Here is a 17,043-nt window from a genome sequence, read left to right on the forward strand (position 1 = left end):
CCAGACAGAAATTTAGATACTCTGTTGTTTCTATCAAACGTCAACATAGCATATTTTGTCCCATGCAGTGGTCCTGGCCCTCTTTTGTTCACTTTTTTGCTTGCAAAATATCATTAAAAATTTTTTTTTTGTTGTCCTTAGCATGTGGTAACTCTTAAGTCCACTCACTTTGGACTTAGACTCCTTGGTACCATGGTTTTGCACACATTCTCAGTTATTTATTTATTTTTTCCATTCTTGGGGCATGTACTTACTTTCTGAATTTCCTCTTTTGTTTTTCTTTTTTCTCCTAAGATGATTTGCCATTCTGTAGTTAGAATTGCATCCATAAGAGCAATCATTAAAAAGTCATGCTTGGAACCATATATAATGATACCCATAAATTATATTATTTTTGAGATCTGTCTTCCTAAATATTTCAGCCGGGTGTTTTTAACAGGTTTTGCTCAAGCATTTTTACTGTAGGTATTATGATCTAAGATGACAGGACTGCTTTCTTCTAAGACTTTTATTTCTTCATTACCAAATAACTCCCCTCCTGGTTAGAAGTAGGTGTAGAGTAGTAGTTCCTCATGTCATTTTTCTACCATTGGAGAACCGAGATTATCATAAAGGCTAGACAAGAATTTCTCAGAACTGTTAACTTTAGCCAAATGAGATTTGCTACCTTTTCTTAGATAGATACAGTCCTCATTATTAAAGTTTTTTTCTTGGCTCTATGCCCAGGAGGGATGCACTATTTAGTATCTTCACACAGTGAAGTGAACTGTATTGTCAGTAATGTCACCTTTTTTTTTTTTCTCTTATAAGTTCTACACCATGTTTTTCAAGATGCCTCCATCAATGCTTTTGGTATTTCTAAATGGGATTATATGAAACAGAAATGTTTAAATGGGATACCACCTCTCCTAGATTTGACTATGTTACTAATACTATAGAATTCAAGTTCAAAAGTACATGAAAGAGAAGTCCTTCATTGCAAAATTACACATTTCTGAGAATATTTCAAGAATAATCCCTTGTCTTTTGCATCATCCAGCCCAAATCAGGAATAGAAAAAGCTATCAGAGATTTTCCTTCCAATTAACCTCTTACTGGAAAGTGTGTTTGTGGGGTGGGGTGGGGAGTATTATGGGGTGGTATTCCATTTTTATGGACTTCAGCATGAGGGCAGGCTGTGATCACATTTGCACAGGGTAGCTAAAACTCTGATAGGAGACCATAGTTCTCTGGCCTGCAGAATCATAGAACAGAGATTAGAGTTAGATAGCCACAGGAAAATTAGGGTAGAATCCTAGAAAAGAGAGATCTGAAAAAAGGAAACCTCCAGATCTCTGTGTAAACTTTGCCGAAATCTTGGGATGATTCCAGAACCATTATTGTGTGGGAGAGAATTCAGATACAGAGAAAATAATCAAATGACTTTTGAGCTGCTAATCAGAAGACAGAATTGGCAGTTTGAATCCAACCAAGTTAATTGTCTGCTTGAAAAAAATTAACACTCCAGGGATTAAAATAGAATTCATATAATGTTCACATTGTCCAGGATACAATCCCAAATTACTTGAAATATGAAGAACTAGGAACATGTGATTCATTAATAAGTAAAAGAAAAATTAAAGACCAATAATTCCAAGCAGACCCAAAAGTTTGAATAGCAAAAATTTTAAAGTACTTATTATAGCTATGGTCAAAGAGGTAAAGGAAAATATACTCAAGGTGAATAAAAGATTAAAAAAACTCACCAGATAAATATAAATTTTATAAAAGAACAAAATGTATATTCTAGACTTGAGGAATAAATTACCTGAAATAGAAATTTCACTTAGCCCTAAGGTGGAAATGACAAGAGTTGGTGACTTTGAAGATAGTTTAATAAAAATTATCCAATTTGTGGAACAGAAAGAAAAAGACTAGAAAAAGACATAAACAGAACTTTAGTGACCTATAGGGCATTATCAGAAAGGTAGGAGGGAGGGAATAAGGGAAAAATATGTCTGAAACACTGGCCAAAATTTTGTCCAATTGGTGAAAGGCATAATTTTACTTATTCAAGCAACTTGGTGAAATTCAAACAGGATAAACACAAAGAACACAATACATGGGCAGTTATAGTCAAACTGCTGTAAACTCAAAGATAATAAAAAAAATCTTGAAAGCATCCAGCAAAAAATGACACATTTCATACAGAGAAACAATGATTTAACTGCTGAAAACAAGCAAACAAAACATCCTGCATCTGGTGAAGATTTGAACAGTCGTGTGTGGAAACTTACTGGGACATCTTGCCAAGAACTCTACAACAGTCCTAATAATTTTTAAACAGCTTTAAGAGGGTATGAATATAAACAATGTTACATTATAAACAATGTTTGAATTCTTGCCTTTTGTACATCTTTGACTTCTGCTATGTCACCATTATCAGAAATGCCTCAGGGCTAGGACAGAGTAGGGTTTTATTTTTTTATTTTTAATTTTTTTTTTAAAGATTTTTATTTATTTAGACAGACAGAGATCACAAGTAGGCAGAGAAGCAGGCAGAGAGAGAGGAAGGGAAGCAGGCTCCGTGCAGAGCAGAGAGCCCGATGCAGGGCTCGATCCCAGAACCCTGGGATCATGGCCTGAGCTGAAGGCAGAGGCTTTAAACCACTGAGCCACCCAGGCACCCCAGAGTAGGGTTTTATTAGTGAAGGAATCTTTGTTAGATCATCAAGGAAGTGGCCTCTTAATACTCAATTGGAAAAAATTGTAATTGGATATCATTCCTGTCAATCATCTCATATGTGAAAGAAGGAGGTAGGTCACTTCAAGTGAGAAAGGCATTATTAAGAGCTTGTCTATAGAGGAACATTTTTTGTTGTACTCCACCTAAACATCAGAGGTGTGTGTGTGTGGGGGGGGGATGTATTTATTTCTGTTCTTCATTTGCAATGATTCAAGGTGGAAGGTTTTCAAAAAGAGTACTGAAAACCCAATGAGCATAATATCCGAACATTTTTTAATGTCACTGTAGAGGAAGAAAAATTCTCTGCCCTCTTAGGGTCTTTATCTAGGCCTAAGAATTAAACTGTGTAAGACAGATTAATGAGAGAACAGTATACATGCATTATTGAACTTTTACCTGTACTTGGAGGCCTACATAAGAGAATGAAGACCTGAAGAAGTGACCAGAGCAGAAAGTTTTTATACTTTTTTTTTTTTTTTAAAGATTTTATTTATTTATTTGACAGAGAGAGAGATCACAAGCAGGCGGAGAGTCAGGCAGAGAGAGAGAGAGAGAGAGAAGCAGGCTCCCGCCAAGCAAAGAGCCCGATGCGGGGCTCGATCCCAGGACACTGAGATCATGACCCGAGCCGAAGGCAGCGGCTTAATCCACTGAGCCACCCAGGCGCCCCAAGTTTTTATACTTTTTAGACAAAATGACAAATTTCTGAAGAAATGACAAAACAAGGGACAACAAATTGTGGGGTAATGAGTACAAGATATATAGAGATCTATGTATCTCTACAGATACGTGTATGGAGGTGGGGGAGCAAAACTAGCGGAAGATTGGGGTTATTAGGGAGTGTGTTTTTGCAAAGATGCATTTCAGTTTTGGCTCCTAGTCTCTAGTGGTTAAGGATGTTCTCGTCCTGGTATGGGGAGGGTATTTTTCATGGGAAATTTTATGACCTATTTTTGGTAGAAGGGTAGCTCAGTGAGCTCTTCCTGCATCTGCTATTTCTCGAGGGCCTTTAGCCCCAAATAATCAATATGCCGAAGTGGCATATTTTGAAGTAGTATGTTCTAAACTCTTTCATTATTTTCAGTATGAAATAAAGAGATTTAGTTAAAAGTCCTTAATGGGGGCGCCTGGGTGGCTCAGTGGGTTAAAGCCTCTGCTTTCGGCTCAGGTCGTGATCCCAGGGTCCTGGGATCGAGCCCCGCATCGGGCTCTCTGCTCGGCGGGGAGCCTGCTTCCTCCTTTCTCTCTGTCTGCCTCTCTGCCTACTTGTGATCTCTGTCTGTCAAATAAATAAATAAAAAAAATCTTTAAAAAAAAATAAATAAAAGTCCTTAATGATTTATGTTCAACTCTTGGGAGTTTTGAGCCTTTTTTATTCATTGCCTTATAAACCTTGGAACTTAGTAAGTTGGGATTCCAAATATTTAGTCAGTTTGACCCCCTAAAACAGATCTCAGAATATACATGTATTTTAATAGTCACATAAAATATTTGCTATGATATTTAAACCTTTTGTAACTAAATATGTCCATCTTCTTTCCTAAATTCTCTATTCTGTGTCAGTTCTCAAAATGTTATAGATATGCATTCTAATTTTTAATTAAACAGAAAGGATATATGAATACTTTTTATAAAATATTTAAAAAAAAAAACAGAACACACATATAACTTCAGCTTTTCTGAGACATTCTCAGAACCTGGTATTTGCCTTCTGCTTGAAAGTAGTGAAAGTTATGAGTTTAGTCTGTCATTCCAAACATATTCTTTATATCTATAATTATCTCTATACAACAGAGAAATATACTATTATTTTAAATATTTTAACATAATATTATACTATAAATATTATTCTGTAATTTCCTTTTGACAGTTACCAGTATGTCTTCAACAATATATCCATATTTATATAAATAAAGCTGGTTAATTGAAAGAATAATAATAAACATATATCACAGATTATTCAGCCATTTTCTGATAGATATTTATTTTTTTCCAGTGTTTTTGAAAAATAAATCATGCTATAGTAAATATTTTGTACATGACTTACTATGTATATGTCCAAGTGGTTCTCTGGGGGCAATGCCAAACAATGAAATTATTGGATAATAAGTGGTGAACATTTTCATAGTTTCATTTCATAGTTAATACCTTTTCATTATCTGTATGGTTCCAATAAACCTTTCTATTTGCAGGACACTCTTTTTACTTATATTTTTACCGTCACTTAATGTTATTAAACTTTTGAAGTTTTGTCCATCTAATGGAGGAGATGACAGACTATGGTTTATGGGTCAAATCTGGCACACTACCATTTTTTATAAGCCTGTAAGCTAAGAGTGGTTTTAACTTTTTTCTAAATGGTTACATTTAAAGTGGTTATGTATCCATACCTACAAAATAGCCTCTATTTCGCTAATTCTTAACCCACAAAGGCTAAAATATTTGATATCTGACCCTTTAACAAAAAGTGTGCTAACTCTTTATCTAATGAAAATGGAATGGTATGTAATTATTGACATAATTTGCATTTCCATGGTCATTTAGTAAAATTGAATATATTTTCATGTTTGACATTTGTCTTTCCTTGTCTGTAAATTGTCTGTCATTTTTGTTCATGTTTCTAAATTTTAAATGGATTAGACGAACTCTGTACGCATTCTGAATACTTACTTTGCAAGACACAGCTGTTTGCCTACCCAGTGGTCATTTTCTTCACTCATTCTGTTTTGCTAGTATAACTTCAGTTCCTTTTCAGGGACAAGACAGTGATATATGTTTGGGGATCTGAACCCCACCCAAATCCAAGGTTGGGGGTGGGGCTGTACAGTTATGATTATTCTAAATAATAGTGGCAAATGCATTTCCCCTTGTCTGTGATTCATCACATGTGATGAATTGTGTCCACGGAGATGGGAAGGCCTCTAGGCAATTAACCCTCATTTTAGAAAAGGAATACTGGGATATTTTTATCTGTCATCAGCTTATGTTTCCTTTTGTCATGTTACTTCTGAAAATGTTATGCTCAAAAGTAGCTAGATTAAATGGGTAAGTCAGTCTCTTAAAAAAGAACAAGCTCTATATTTTTGAGGCTCTTCATAGTTTAGGCTTTTGTTGGGTGTGTTTTATGTTACTTGCAACCAAGTACATCCTAACTAATGTATTTGGCTTTTGGCACTCTTCCATATGAATCTTAAAGCCATATTGTCACATTCATAATCATGTCCTATTGTCATGACTAGAACTACTTTGCTGCTTTAGATTAATTTCCGTTTAAATAAGATCTATAAAACATTGAGTCTTGCCATAAACTTCATTATTCTGTCCTCCTGTTAGGTCCTTTTTTTTTTTTTTTAAGATTTATTTACTTATTTGAGAGAGAATGAGAGAGAGGGCATGATTGGGGGCGGGGGCAGAGGGAGATGAAGAGAAGAATCCTCAAGCAGACTTCCCACGGAGTACAGAGCCTGACTTGGGGCTTGATCTTGGGACCCTGAGATTGTGAGATGAGCCAAAATCAAGGGTCAGCTGCTTAACCGATTGAGCCACCCAGGCACCCCTCATTAAATAAAATTTTCTCTAGAAAGATTTTGCAAGTACTTACTAGATTTATTACAAGGTTTATTACTAAAGGAAAAGGCTTTTATTTTTCTTCGTATATTATATAACTTGTTAGTGGAAAGATACAGAATTTTTTTTTTTAAAGATTTTATTTATTTATTTGACAGAGAGAGATCACAAGTAGGCAGAGAGGCAGGCGGTGGGGGGGGAAGCAGGCTCCCTGCTGAGCAGAGAGCCCGACGCGGGACTCGATCCCAGGACCCTGAGATCATGACCCGAGCCGAAGGCAGCGGCTTAACCCACCGAGCCAAGATACAGAAATTTTAATATTGAAGTTGTATACTACTAGCATGCTACAGTTCTTCTTTCAATCTTAATCATTTCTCTGTGGGTTTCCTTGAGTTTTCTATGAAGTCAGTCACATCATTTGCTAATAATTATCATTTTGTGTCTCACATCCATTGTCTTGTAACTTTTACATCTTGTATCTTATTGCTTTGTTTGGAATAAGTACAATATTAAATAGAAAGTGTGAAAGAAGTCATTCTTGTATTGGTTTTGCTTGTTTTTTTTTAATTTAATGAGAAATGTCTTAAAATATGTCATCTGTAAGTAGGATGTTTGTCATAGATTTATATGAATATGCTTTATAACAAATTAAGTCCCTTTTTTATTCATTTATTTATTTAATTTTACTACTTTTCCAGATCTTCTTTTTTACTTGTATTAATGAATGTGGAAAATTATAGAATGCGTAGCCTCTCTTCAGATGACATAGATTTTTTCTCCTTTTAATATGCGTCAGTGCACTGAATTACACTGATGGATCTATTATCAGTTACTGTATTCCTAGAAAAAAGCCTACTTTGTCTGGAGTAGATACAGATAGGTGCTTCAGAATTTTTTTTCAGAGTTTTATTTATATACTGTGCATTTCTCCCCCCAAATAATTAGCTCTTAGATTTGTTTGCTCCTTTGTCTTTGTTTTCTTTTTATTTCTGCCTTCATTTCCTTTATTATTATTTTCTTAGATTTTAAAATCTTTAAAAAAAATACTTAATTGGATACACAGAATAAATTTAGTCTCCGTTTTTTTCTTTAAAACTTTTTTTTTTTTCTGGGGCGCCTGGGTGGCTCAGTGGGTTAAGCCGCTGCCTTCAGCTCAGGTCATGATCTCAGAGTCCTGGGATCGAGTCCCGCATCGGGCTCTCTGCTCAGCAGGGACCCTGCTTCCCTCTCTCTCTCTCTGCCTGCCTCTCTGTCTACTTGTGATTTCTCTCTGTCAAATAAATAAATAAAATATTTTAAAAAAAAAAAACAAAAAACTTTTTTTTTTTTCCTTTTTTTTTTTTTTTTTTTTTTTGAGCGAGAGTATGTGAGTTGACGGGGAGGGACAGAGAGAGAGAGGGAATCTCAGGCAGGCTTCATTCTCAGAATGGAGCCTGACATGGTGCTTGATCTCACAACCTTGAAATCATGACCTGAACCAAAACCAGGAGTCAGATTCTTAGCTGACTGAGCCACCTGGGTGTCCCTCCTTTTTTTTTTTTTTTTTAATAAAATAATTTAAAACGATGAGTTTAACTCTGGGAATTGTTTTGGCTTGGTTATATAATTATTATTAAAAGTGTTGAATTGGATTTATTTATTTGTTTGCTTATATTTAGCCATCATATATCAAATGCTTATTCTGTCCCAGACTTTTCACATATATAATCCAATTTCATCCTCAAACAACCCTATGTATTATCCTAATTTCTCAGTTCAGAGAATAGATTCTGAAAGATTAAGTGACTTGCCTAATGTCACTCAGCTTGAAACTGGTGGAATCTCTGTCAAATCTCTGCTGCATAGACTCTTTTAAAATAACATTTAACCAGGGCAGGACCATGCCAGCAGCATAGTCTCTTTCATAGGATTTTCATCAGTGATACCTTTACCCAGTGTGTGTTTGGATTTGATGGGTGAGAAGGAATGTAGGGGTAGGAATGAAAAAATAAAAGACTGACTTTTTTTTTTAATACCTGGGATAATCCCTATCTTCTGTTACTGGTTCTTTGAACCTTGCTTCTTCAGTGGTAGCTAGCTATATTTGCTTCATGTAAACAAGTTTGATAACGGCATGGGTCTTTTCTTGCAAAATGTTGACGCTGAAGCCATGAGTTTAAGGAAGTTTCACGGAAAGAAGTATTTCAGAATTACAGTTGTTGGAGTGAGGAAAATTATATCTTGCAATTTAGTTTCTTTAACCTTACTTCACCAAAATGCTATTAATCATAGTAGCCTCACCCCACATGAAAGCTATAAATGAAAATAACTAGAATATTTTCTGAAAGGGACTTTTTTTTTAGTCAAAATCCCCCTTTTTTTTGGTCAAAGTCCATTTTTAACTAGTAAAACCAGGAGTGTTAAAATTGGATTCATGATTTTACTCAGGATTCAGAACTAATTTTCTTCTATAAAACGGAAAGGGATGACCATATGTCTGCCTTTATTGGTCTTTATGGAGTACCCTAATTAAACATTTAGGAATAGTATATAACCTCTTTTTCAACATACTGAATCACCAAGCTGGCATTATTAAAAAATGTGTGGGAGAAACCTGCAAATGGAAGTTTTTTTTTTTTCCCTTCTTTAGTGAACAACATATCTACCAATGTTTAAATTACTGGGCTTATGTATATGGTGATAGAAGTGATAAACAGCCTTTGAGAGAAACCCCCAGTTTAGTGACCTCACAACTTTCATTAAGAAAAACACTCTCTAGAAGCTTTGCAGTGTGATTATATTGATTAAGCTTTAGCAACTGATTGCAGTTTCACTTTATTGTTCTTTCCTGCAATACTTTTCTTTATATCGCTTTTGATGTCTTCATTAGGCTAACAATGCATTAGAAACCTGGCTCACTGCTTTCTTGAATGTCAGGGTCAGATATTTTCTGTATCATTTTTAAAATAAAAAATATAGAGTTCCAAGTCTTCAATATTTGAGTCAGGTGGTGAGAAAAAAAAAATCTCCTCTTTGCTAAGCAAACCTGCCATATTCAGAACACATTCATTTCAGAATTTAGGGAAATCCTCTTTTTTTTTTTTATTTGCTTTGATTTTGGGGGGTGGGGGCCTTTTTCTAATTTAACATTATAAGGAGCACTATTTGTGTTATCCATTGTGTCGTGCTCAAGTTTATTAAATAATATTGTGAACCCACTAACAAATGAATTATTTCACTCCAGGCAATGAACCCATCTTAATTATTGGTAGATCTTGATTTTTAACAAGGAATACGGGTTATTGTATGTGGATTCGTAATTATTTATAAAAATCTTTTCTTGTTTTCTAATGAGAGAATGTAACTAGGAGCTAAGACACTTGACATCTGATTTTTGTGAGTGATTTAAATTGAACCCTATCCCTCTGGGCAGAGCAGAGCTTACGATCTTGGGAGGGAAACCTGTTTAGAAACAGTCTGGAAGCATGGAGGTCACTCTTCATTTCGTCTGGGTTGTTATCCAGATGCAGTCCTATTTGTGCTTCTGCTTCACTTCACTCAGCTGAGCATGGCTGCTTTCTTGATCCTTTACATTTCACACCACTAAGCTTGATTGTTCTCAGGTCTGTAGTTGCTCACTGGTAGCATTACTCTCACTAATATTCTAGCTTCAAATCCCAGCCAAAACCAATCCCTCAAGACTCACAGATGGTGAGTCCCTAGAGGGCATGCGGAATACCCAGAGTATCAAAGGCTTACTGAAGTTATTTCTGCCAGGCAAATCTGGAGTATAACAGGCTTGACCACTGAATTTTGGAGGTAGAATGTCCAAATCCTCATTTCAACCATCTGATGGATGACTTGTCTCAGTGATTGTGCTGGAGAGAGAAATCCACAAAGAATTCTGGTATGTTGCTCCAGGATCTTTCTTCAATATTGGCTTTATTTGACAAAATAAGCCCATCTCTTGTTAATACTGACGAACTGACAACCTGATTTCTCTCTTACTCTTTGCAATATTTTTTTTGTTTCTCCTCCCTGATAGTCAGTCTGATCCTGTCGTTTGTATTAATAAAACTTTCTATGTAACTCAAACTGTTCCTTTGGAGAGTCATGAATAAACTATTAAAATCCAACCTCTATCTGTATATTGCCTGCTTTTTGAAAAATGGAATTAAAGGACTCATCTGTGAATACCAAATTCATTGCATTTGTAATGCTAGTGGATTTATAAATCCATTCCCCAGGGCTGTAGTGCCTCCAGATGAAAGAGGCTCTCTGTGTTCACTGGAGGATAGACTCATGAAGTTTTAGGGATCCCAAGATGTAAACTCTTCTTATGTTAGGCAGGAATTATTAGTTGGGGCTTGATGTGCCATGATCACATCTTCCTGATGTGCCAAGAAGATTAGTTCTCAGACTTATGCAAGGTGTCCAAAATCTAGACTGCCTGCAATGCTGATTGTTCAGTATCAGCACTGAAAGTATTAGAAATCTCCATCCTTTCACTCATGTATTAATATGTCTTGATTATCTGTTATGCACTAGAGACTCTGTTACACACTGAAAATACAAAGTTTAAAAAAACCAAGCGTCTCTTTCAAAGAAAGATTGCTCAGTTTCCTGTAGCGTCCTTGGATGTATAGTTTCCACATCACTTAGACATGCATTTGCTTAATTCTTAAATCTATTTAAGCAACAGTGTTGATCTAGATGCCATAAGGGAGTAGACTGACATTGTCCTTAACATTCACCCTAAATTCTCCACTACTCTATCTGCCCAACTTTCTCATGATTTGCCTTTGTTTTATTTAGTATATTCATGTAGAACCATACTCACAATATTCTCCTACAATACTGTAAGCTCCTGAGGGAAAGGCTAATAGCTGATTAATGTTTATAACCCCCGCACTGAGTATTTCCTCAGTAAACTCTGGAACTGGCAACTTACAATGCACAGCACTGACATAGGTAAGAAAGGGTCACTAATTACTTAATTATTCAAGCCGTTATTTTTCTAGTCTGCATGCCCTAGCACACTCGTGTGACTAATTTTGTTCTCATAGTGGGAGTCAAAAGACTTGAGTTTTTAGTCTGGTTCTATCACTGCCTATGTAAGCTTCAGCACATCATATAGACTTTCTGCTCCTCAGTTTCCCCATCAGTTTCTAAAAAACAGTGGCCAATTTAATTCAAATTCTATAGATAGATGTGTGTCTTCTTTTTTACCAAGCATAACCAAAATCAACCATCTGTGGCCTTCTTGGTTTAGAATACTTTATTAGAGACAGATCCTATTAGGATTTCTCAGTTTTTAATATTGAGACCTTAGGAATTCCTTCCCAGGATGTATCCTCAAAGCAGATTTTATGGTATCCATCACTATGATCTTCAGGCTCTTCTAGATCACATAGGAACACAAAAGTAAAAAAGGTAGGAAAAGGATGTGTGAATTCGATAAAAATCATGGTCACATTTATTGAGGAGAAAGAGATCTTGCTTTGGATGAAGATTCATCTGACCCTACTGGTCCTAAACAACATCCTGTCTTTATGCTGGAAGGACACCCCCATTTCCCAGAGTGAACCGGACTTTCTCTGAGATGAGAATGGATGTATTTCACCTTTCCCTAAGTTGTGTCTTTAAAAATATAATCCCCCAAAACTTCTTTTTCTTTTAAGAGAAAAAAATGCAAGTCGTCTTATGAGTATATGTTGTCATAGATTTAAAAAACACATTAAAAAAATATATATACACACTAATGTACACACACTCATTAAACAACATATTTGTATATGTATATATACACACTTCTCATGATAAAATATTGTAAAACATTAGGATGCAGAAAAATATCTTTTTTTTTCTTGCCACTCAACTTGGAAACAAATATTCATCGGGTATGTCCAGCTCAGTAGAACAGATACCTGCAACTCTTAAGAGCCATGGAGTTAGGTCTTAGGTGAAATTGTGACTTTCAACCATCACAATGCATATTTTGTCAATATGAGCTAATCTGAGGTGTGTTTTCATTCTTCTAAATTTCTTTGCTCTGATTACTGTCATTTAATTATGAATTCATGGAGGGAAACAGCTGCATTTAAATTTAATGCACCTGGAGACAAATATATTAAATATTCATTTTATTTTAAGAATCTAAATCACTAAGTCTTATAATTTACCTTACATAGCTTAACTATGGTACATTTGGTACATTTGTTTGCACATTTGAGTTACTGTAGCTCCTAATTTTTATGGCAAATCCATAGGAAGTAGGCAGAAGGTCACTATTACTGGCTTGGCTAAGAGGCTAAGTGATTAGTCTAGGATTTCCTAAGTTAGGTGTAGTTTTAAAAATAAATACTAGCATGTTCCACCTGACATCCTGAACTTACAAAACAGTAATCAATAAGGTTGACATTCAGATAAATTAACTGATACCGTGAGTAAAATTTCCATATGATAAAATATATGTCTTCTAAAGAGATCATCCCCAAGAGTTAAGGTTTGAAAATTCATGTGTCAAAGGTGAAAAGAGTGGCATAAAGCTAAAAACAAAATCCCAAAGACCAGAATAAAGCATGAAGGATAATGTGAGAAAGCAGTATTCCCAGCAAAAGATGAAAGTGATGCCTCATAATAACAGTAGGGGCAGCATGGACCCAGAAAGGAGAGTGCTCAGGGAGTCAACACAAATCAATAGAAGACAAAGGAAAATATGCACCGTATGATATTTAATACTATTAGACATCAAGAAAATGCAAATTAAATCACAAGATACCTCTATGAACCAATTAGAATGGCAAAAACTAAGAGGATTGACAATACTAAGTGTTGATAAGGATATGGAGTGACTAGAACTCTCATATACCACTGATGATAATATAAAATGCTACTACCACCTTGGAAAACTGGAAGTTTCTTAAATGTTAAACATATACTTAACATATCACACAGCTATTCCACTCTTAGGTACATACCCAAGAGAAATGAAAGTATATATGATCATACCAAGACCTGCATGTAAACATTCCTTGCAGTATTATTCACAATACACAAGAACAATCCAAATTTTCATGAGTGTTTGATTATATAAAATTCTAGAAAATTTTAGATTTTCTAGTGAAATAGTTCAGATTGGTGCTAACCTGGGGCAAGGGCACAGGGAGGGATAAACTGTACAGGGACACAAGGAAACTTTTGAGGGTAATGTAATAACTTGATTGTGGTTTCATGGGTACATACATGTGTCATGGGTGCACACATGCATCAAAATTCATCAGACTGTACATTTTACATGGATACTATTTCTTTTTTTTAAATTTTAAATTAATTAATTTATTTTCATAACAGTATTCATTATTTTTGCACCACACCCAGTGTTCCATGCAATCTGTGCCCTCTATAATACCCACCATCTGGTACCCCAACCTCCCACCCCCCTGCCACTTCAAACCCCTAAGATTGTTTTTCAGAGTCCATAGTCTCTTATGATTCACCTCCCCTTCCAATTTACCCCAACTCCCTTCTCCTCTCTAATACCCCTTGTCCTCCATGCTACTTATTATGCTCCACAAATAAGTGAAACCATATGATAATTGATTCTCTCTGCTTGACTTATTTCACTCAGCATAATCTCTTCCAGTCCCGTCCATGTTGCTACAAAAGTTGGGTATTCATCCTTTCTGATGGAGGCATAATACTCCATAGTGTATATGGACCACATCTTCCTTATGGATACTATTTCTTGCACATAGATTGAACCTCAATAAAATTGTAAAATGATCAGTCAGTGCAAGACCCTAGATAGGCAGCTATGAGCAAAGAAAATCAGGATACAAGTAAGAATTCATCCTAGAATGAGAAACAAAGACAAGGGCATGATCTAGATAGGACAAAAGCTGAGCTGGATGTTTCCACCTCTTAATGATCCCCTCTTTTTCACTTGACTAAAGAATCTAAATCTATAGTAATAACTGATAATGAAGTCTGAGTTAATAATAATGACAACGCATCAAATAATAATTGTATCTGCAATTCATAGCCTGCTTATTATATGACAAAGTATACTACCAGATGCTTGAAAATGTGTATTCCATGTTTTTGGACTTTAAAACGGGGGGAGGGTGTTCCCCAGGGAGGTCCTTTATAATTTCCTGACTCTATTTTTCCTTTTATTTCCTCCCTTTTGTCCTACTTTCTATTACCCTTAAGGAATAATTCTTTGTGTCTCTTACAAGATGTGAGTTTACACACTCAGGCCTCTTTTGGGGTTTTATCTGTTATTTCAATCAGTTTTTCAAGAAATTCTCTTAAAAAAAAAAAAAGCCTCCTTCCTTTCCTAAAGGAGCTTTTAGGAAATGGTTTGTTTTTGTTTTGCTTTGTTTTGTTTTTCAAATTGGAGTTATATGCTAGCAGGCCAGAAATTGGGATTCGCTTTTAATAGCTACAGTAGCCCTTTGGCATGGAGACTAGTCCCAATTTTCTTATGAGGCAACTGAGCTAGTAAAAATGAAGAGATCCTGCCTGGGTTCATATGCATAGTAAGCGCTGAGTCTAAGATTTGGTTCCAGCAATGCACTGTCCAAGTCTAAAACTTGGTCATCAAATGAAAATCGGGGCTTTGCCCAGACTGAGTCAGAAGTGGCCCGCAGCAAGGAGGTAATATATTCAGATCAATATTTTGCTCGGAAATCTTAGAGTAGGCTGGGGGTGGGGGGTGGTATGGCGTGAAATATCAAACAAAACAAGGATGAGTTTGGCATTCATTAGTTAGATAAACTTTACTATATTCCCACAGTGTGCCAAAGCACCTTAGCAGGCCCTGAACATCCAGCTTCAGATACAGCATTACTATGGCCTTCTGTGAGGTTCCAGTTGAGAGAGGGCAAGTGTTTGTAATGCAGCAGTTTGTGATACAGATATATCCATGATGTTGTGAGGCTTGGATGTGGGCATCTAAGTTATACTGGAGAAGCCCGAAAAAATTTCAGAAAAGCTGTCATTTAAAGCACAAGCAGTCAGATGAAGAGTGGGTGAAAGTCATTCCAGGAAAATGCAGCCATTTCTGCTCATGCAGAGACACATGGCATAAAATGGAGTTGTCCAGGGCCACTGGAGCTATTTGTCAGGGCCAGAGTGGTGAGTATGAGGGATGCATGCGTTTGGAGCTAAGTGAGGGTGGCTGGAGCAACAATAGTTCAAAGGGGTCTTGTGTGTTACATTAAAGCGTTTCAACTTTTTCCTTAAGACTTGGGGAACCACAGAAGGACCCTCAGCAGATGAATGTTATCATGTACATTTGTGATATTGGCGATCTGAAAACATGGCCTACAGGTTGTCATGTAGGGATATAATCACCATATTCAGCCTGCCTCTTTGTGGTGCCCAGCGCAAGATGTCAGGGTGCTTTGGCTGTAGTATCTAAGAACATAGAAGTTGCTGGAGCTGATTCTGTAGGATTGGCAAAGTTCACCTGTAAGATTGGGGGTAGGAGAAAGGCCTTAACATTTATTGAATTCTAAGTACATCCCAGACCCTGCATTAGGTTCTTACTCAAAGTTATTATATATAATTCTCACAACTACTCTGTGAGTATCAATGCCATTCCCAAAGATTTAGGCACCCAAGCAGGTAAATATTTTGTCATCTCGGCCCAGTAAATATTGCCTATAGTTCCCAGGTAAGCTGACCCATACAAATGTTTTGTCCAAGGGACTAAGAGCGAAGTAATGAGCGCCACTTGGAGACAAGGCAGATAAAAGCCAGTATGTGTTTTCTCTTTATTTCCTTACCATAGCGAACTTGGAAATACTGTGTATTTCAGATGGCATAAATTCAAGTTGGAGAACAGCTGACCAATCTACACATGACACTGTGAGTAAGGCTAATCATACTACTGCCCAGTGAGTAGTATATAAGTGAGTGAGATATAAGTGAGTAAGGTAAGTGAGTAAGTGAGTAAGATATAAACCCTTATTTTTTGAGCCACTGACTTTTCATTTATTTATTACTCCACTGTACCCTAAACTGTCCTCACTAATGTAGTGTTGCTTTGAAAAAATATATTCATATGTTTGTGCATTTTTTAATTTGGAGTCAAGTTTTTTTTCTTTTTAAGATTTTATTTATGTATTTGACAGAGAGAGAGAGAGATCACAAACAGGCAGAGAGGCAGGCAGAGAGGGGGAGTGGGAAGCAGGCTCCCCACTGAGCAGAGAGCCCAATACAGGGCTTGATCCCAGGACCCTGAGATCATGACCTGAGCCAAGAGCAGAGGCTTTCACCCACTGAGCAACCCAGGTGCCCCATGGAGTTAAGTTTTAAAAATGTCTACTAGAGGACTGTTTCTGCTTTGGTCAAAAGAGAACCAAGGACATGTCACTAGTTTTATCAGAAGCCATACCTAGAAAGTTGACTTACCTTGCACCACAGCTTCCATTCAATCCACTGATCCTCCCCCACTGCTGTTGATCAGCACCTTGGGCAGTAGTATGATTAGCCTGCCCCTTAACCCAATTTTAGATAATATTAGCCCTAGTGTATAGATGAGAAAACTGAGGCTAAGAGAAGTAACTTGCTCAAGGTCAGCTGTAAATTCTATAGGTAAAATTATCAAGGTAAATTATAGAGGTTATATTTGAATTAGTTTATTTAATTATAACTTGTCTGACTTCAGAGGTCATTCTCTTTCCCAAACTCTAGGCCATTATTTATATTATGGAGTTGTTCAACAAAGACAGTTTTTTAATGTGCGGTTATATTAGTATTAA

Source organism: Neovison vison, chromosome 9 (genome assembly GCF_020171115.1).
Source record: "Neovison vison isolate M4711 chromosome 9, ASM_NN_V1, whole genome shotgun sequence".
Taxonomy (NCBI): Eukaryota; Metazoa; Chordata; class Mammalia; order Carnivora; family Mustelidae; genus Neogale; species Neogale vison.